Below are 5,303 nucleotides of genomic sequence, written 5' to 3' on the forward strand. Positions count from 1 at the left end.
TCTTAGTTTCCATATGTGGGATCTAGTTCCTCAACCAGGAATAGAACTCAGGTCCCCTGCATTGGGAGCTTGGAGTCTTAGCCACTTGAAGTCCCTCAGCTCAATTATTACTTCTTTTAGGAAGTCTTCCCTACTCTACTCCCCAAATCTTGCCCTTACATAGTCAGCAGCCTCTAGGTGAATGCCATAGTACTCAGATATCCTCCTAGATCAGTACTGGCAACACTGTATTTTCAATACTTGTATCATCTAAATCTAAATACAGAGCTATTGTTCACCATTATATTCCTAACACTTAGGAGAGTGGTGGGCTAATACCAAGCTCTTAATAAATGCTTCTTAAATGAATGAATGAATGGTTTATTCAGGTGACATCAAGAAATCTGCATTGGTTAAAATAGGGTGCATATAGAAAGAGATGAGGGGCACAATAGATTGGGGGATATTCTTGGCTTTCAAAGAAAAAAGTTTTAACTCCACTCTATAGACAAAACAGACCCTTGAAAAACACCTGGGCTACAGAATGCCATGTTCTAGTATTAGCCTAGTAGCCTGTCCTGTTAATGGGTGTAGTGTGACTGGAGAAATGAAACACAGGATAGTCTGGTCGAGCAACTGTAGGGACAGTAAGATGATCATCCACTTAAGATGCATAGTTATCAAAGTATGCTAAGGGCTGATGAAAGAGGATTCATTCTCTTATCACTACCATTCCCTGGGACAAGGAGTGCAGAGGGAGAGCCAGGATTAGAAGAAATTAGATTAGAGGAAGAGTGAGATCATTTTCTATGTGGTTTGAGTTGATAGGAAGGATACTTCAGAGGCATTGCTAAGAGACAGTTGGAAATTCCAGCCTGTAGCTCAGAGAAGGTTTGAAAAGAAATGTGGAGTTGAGAGACATTTGAAAAGAGGTAATGGCTGAAGATGTGAAAAATCCCCAGGGAGAGAAGAGAAAGCAAAGTGAGAAGGACCTTGAAGAAATCTCCCCTTTTCAGTGGAGGAACATAAAGTCAGCAAAAAGCAGATGAAGAGATTTTTCCAGAAGGAAAGGCAGTCACACTCAAATATTGCTGTGGTTATAGTCTTCAGAATGTGGAAAAATAAGTTGAAAGTTGGTAGACAGCAGGACAAAGATGGAGAGAAAGTGATAATCTGACATGGATTTCAAGGGAGAAGAGTTTGTTGAGCTCAGAAGGTAGAAAGTTTTGCAAAGATGATCCAGAAGCAACAGTGGAGTGTAAGGTAATGAGAATGTGAGTTTTCTTGATTGAGATGTAGGAGAAATTAGGTATAATCTCAAATTACACTTGAGAGGGTAAAAAACTAGGTTAAAGAGAAAGTTAAGTGCTCATCAGTGCAAAGAAATGAAAAGGAAAGAAAAAGGTGAGTGTTTAAGCCCAAGGTCCAAAGTGTAAATGAATTCACTGACAGTGGAATGAGAGGTTTTTGAGATTACAGTAACAAGGTTTACCCAGTCAGTGCATTTTCACCGAGTCAGGTCAACCTGAAGATATAGAGCATCTCATCAACTATCTGCACAGATATGTAAATTACAGCTCTGTTACCTTTTATCTTAGTTAATTACATGTTTCATAAAAATAATCATTAATTAATCATTAGCATTCCCCCTTGCTGATTTTTGATCTTTCAGACAACTACCCTCCTCTTATTATTTTCTTTAAATGGACTCATGCTTTCTTTTTTTAAATTTTATTAATTTTAGTTGAAAGATAAGTGCTTTATATCTGCCATACATCACTAATTCTGCCATACATATGTTACATACATGCATCTGCTATACACGCATTACTTCTGCCATATATCAACGTGAATCAGCCGCAGGTATGCGTATGTCCCCTCCCTCTTGGCCTTCCCTCCTATCCCATCCCCACCCCACCCCCACCCACCACTCTAGGTCATCACCGAGCACCGGGTTGAGCCCCCTGGGTCCACAGCAAATTCCCACTGGCTGTCTATTTTACATATGGTGTATATTTCAATGCTACTCTCAGTTCATCCCACCCTCTCCGGCCCCTGCTGTGTCCACAGGTCTCTTCTCTATACTGTGTCTCTATTGCCATTCTGCAAATAAGTTAATCAGTACCATTTTTCTAGATTCCATATATATGTAGTAATATATGATATTTCTTTTTCTTTTTCTGTCTTATTCACTCTGTATAAAAGATTCTAGGTTCATCCATCTCAATAGAACTGACTCAAATTTGTTCTTTTTTATGGCTAAGTAATATTACATCATGTATATATATATATAAAAGTATACACATACATATACATATATATATATCTCACGGCTTTATCCATTCATCGTTGATGGACATCTAGGTTGCTTCCACATCCTAGCTGTTGTAAATGGTGCTGCAGTGAACACGGGTACATGTATCTTTTAGAATTGTGATTTTCTCAGGCTCTATGTCCAGTAGTGGGATTGCTGTTTCATACGGTAGTTTTATTCCTAGTTTTTAAAGAAATCTCCATACTGCTTTCGATAGTGAGTGTAGCAATTTACATTCCCACCAACTGTGCAAGGGGGTTCCCTTTTCTCCACATTCTCTCCAGCACTCATTGTTTGTAGATTTTTTTGATGGTGGCCATTCTGATCGGTATGAGATGATACTTCATTGTAGTTTTGAATGCATTTCTCTAATAATAAGTGATGGTGAGCATTTTTTCATGGGTGTCTTCTTTAGAGAAATGTCTGTTTTGATCTTTTGCCTTAAATGGACTCATTGCTTTCTTATCCTCATTCTAAACAACAATATCAATTAAATCACTGGTTCATATTTGTATTTTTATGTTCTATAAATTAAATATGTAACAGTTAAAATACAAAATGTATATACAGGTAGAGCCTGGGGTCTGGTACCTGACAATTTAATTCACATCTTATCTCTACCACTTACTAGCTGTGTGACCTTAGGCAACATACAACACCTCTCTGTGCCTTGGTTTTCTCTTACATAAACTGAGGATGTTATTGGAAACTCTGGTCCACTATGATTGCCTCCTTCTCTCAAACTCTAAACTCTTCTTGTCTTATTTTCTGAACAACCTACTTGTCACCTATCATATACTACCTTCAGTCTTCATTCAGGAAAATTATGGAGCACTTACCATATGCCAGTTACCTAGAGGCTGAGTCCTGGATTAGGTCCTCAGTAAGGTCACCAAATAAAACTTAACTTGCAACTTTTAGGTTTTGCATTTTCCTTTAGCTGACATTTTCAACACCAAAGTGCTCTCAGCATTCTTACTTTGACTTGCTATCTCATTTCCTAAGACCAGGGACAATACTGCTTTGTTGGAACTCCAAGGCTTACCTGATGCAGGGACAACAGAGAAGTCACTTAGATTTGGGCTGGGAAAGGATAAGGAACAGGACAGAGAGTTAGTGCCTGGAGAAGTATGATTCAGTAAGTAGAAGGAATGTCCCCATCTGTCAATAAGATGTAAGATGACAGACTAGACTTTTAGCAATCCTTTCCTCCCTGCTTGGGACTTACCGGAGCACTGAAATCTTGGTTCACATTTGAAATCTCAACCTGAAGAGATTCAAGAAAAACTCTTTAGTAGTTCTAGTGAATAAACAAAAAGCAGACACAATGCTACATTATCAACGAATTGATTGTTGCTATCTTTCTCCCCAGGTGTAGAACGTTTCTAGGCTCCAAGTGAGCCCTCTTCATTGAAGAAGCTCTGAACTTCAAAGGCAGTCCATCATGGTCTTTGATATCTGTTGAACTGAATTTGGGAAACTGCAAGGAATCTCATTTTCAATTTAAGATGAGGGAAGGTTCTGGATTTTAAACAAAAGGGTTGAAACTTATCTGGAATCAGTAGTCTGTCTGGTTAATCAGAAGACCTTTTGGATAAACACCAGTTACTTCTCTGACTTATCTCTGAAGTACGAAGTGCCTTCTGAGTATCTTGATTACTTGAATTCTAGAAAAGAGAACGCGGAAGTGACGACACTCTTTATAGCTTTCCAGAACTACGGATTTGCCATTTATTTTGTGTATCAGATTGCAGCCATGAAATTAAAAGATGCTTGCTCCTTGGAAGGAAAGTTAAGACCAACCTAGACAGAAAATCAAAAAGCAGAGCCATCACTTTGTTAACAAAGGTCCATCTAGTCAAGGCTATGGTTTTTCCATTGGTCACGTATGGATGTGAGAGTTGGACTATAAAGAAAGCTGAGCGCCCAAGAATTGATGCTTTTGAACTGTGGTGTTGGAGAAAACTCTTGAGAGTCCCTTGGACTATAAGGAGATCCAACCAGTTCATTCTAAAGGAGATCAGTCCTGAGTGTTCTTTGGAAGGACTGATGTTGAAGCTGAAATTCCAGTACTTTGGCCACCTGATGCAAAGGGCTGACTTATTTGAAAAGACCCTGATGCTGGGAAAGATTGAGGGCAGGAGGAGAAGGGACGACAGAGGATGAGATGGTTGGATGGCATCACCAAATCAATGGACATGGGTTTGGGTGGACTCCGGGAGTTGGTGATGGACAGAGAGGCCTGGCGTGCTGCGATTCATGGGGTCGCAAAGAGTCGGACACGACTGAGCGACTTAACTGAACTGAACTGAACACCACAAAGGCAAGTCTATGCTCATCAGTGATAATTATGAACTAGATGCAAATTGAGATCTAGTTATTGGACATCTATATGCCATTTCAAACATTTCATCACATGTAATCATATTAATCTTCATGAGAAGTTAATTATTAATTCTGTCATTATTATTATTAACATATTGTTAATCTTGTTCTAGAATGAAGAAATTCAAGAGATTCAAGGTCACTTAGCTAACACCTTCCTCAAATGATAACCACAAGAAAATCATTTTTCTTTTTCTTTTTTTTTTAAATTTTATTTTATTTTTAAACTTTACATAATTGTATTAGTTTTGCCAAATATCAAAATGAATCCGCCACAGGTATACATGTGTTCCCCATCCTGAACCCTCCTCCCTCCTCCCTCCCCATACCATCCCTCTGGGTCATCCCAGTGCACTAGCCCCAAGCATCCAGAATCGTGCATCGAACCTGGACTGGCATCTTGTTTCATACATGATATTTTACATGTTTCAATGCCATTCTCCCAAATCTTCCCACCCTCTCCCTCTCCCATAGAGTCCATAAGACTGTTCTATACATCAGTGTCTCTTTTGCTGTCTCGTACACAGGGTTATTGTTACCATCTTTCTAAATTCCATATATATGCGTTAGTATACTGTATTGGTGTTTTTCCTTCTGGCTTACTTCACTCTGTATAATAGCAGAT

This window comes from Bison bison, unplaced genomic scaffold, assembly GCF_000754665.1.
Source record: "Bison bison bison isolate TAMUID 2011002044 unplaced genomic scaffold, Bison_UMD1.0 scf7180017864487, whole genome shotgun sequence".
In the NCBI taxonomy this organism is placed as follows: domain Eukaryota; kingdom Metazoa; phylum Chordata; class Mammalia; order Artiodactyla; family Bovidae; genus Bison; species Bison bison.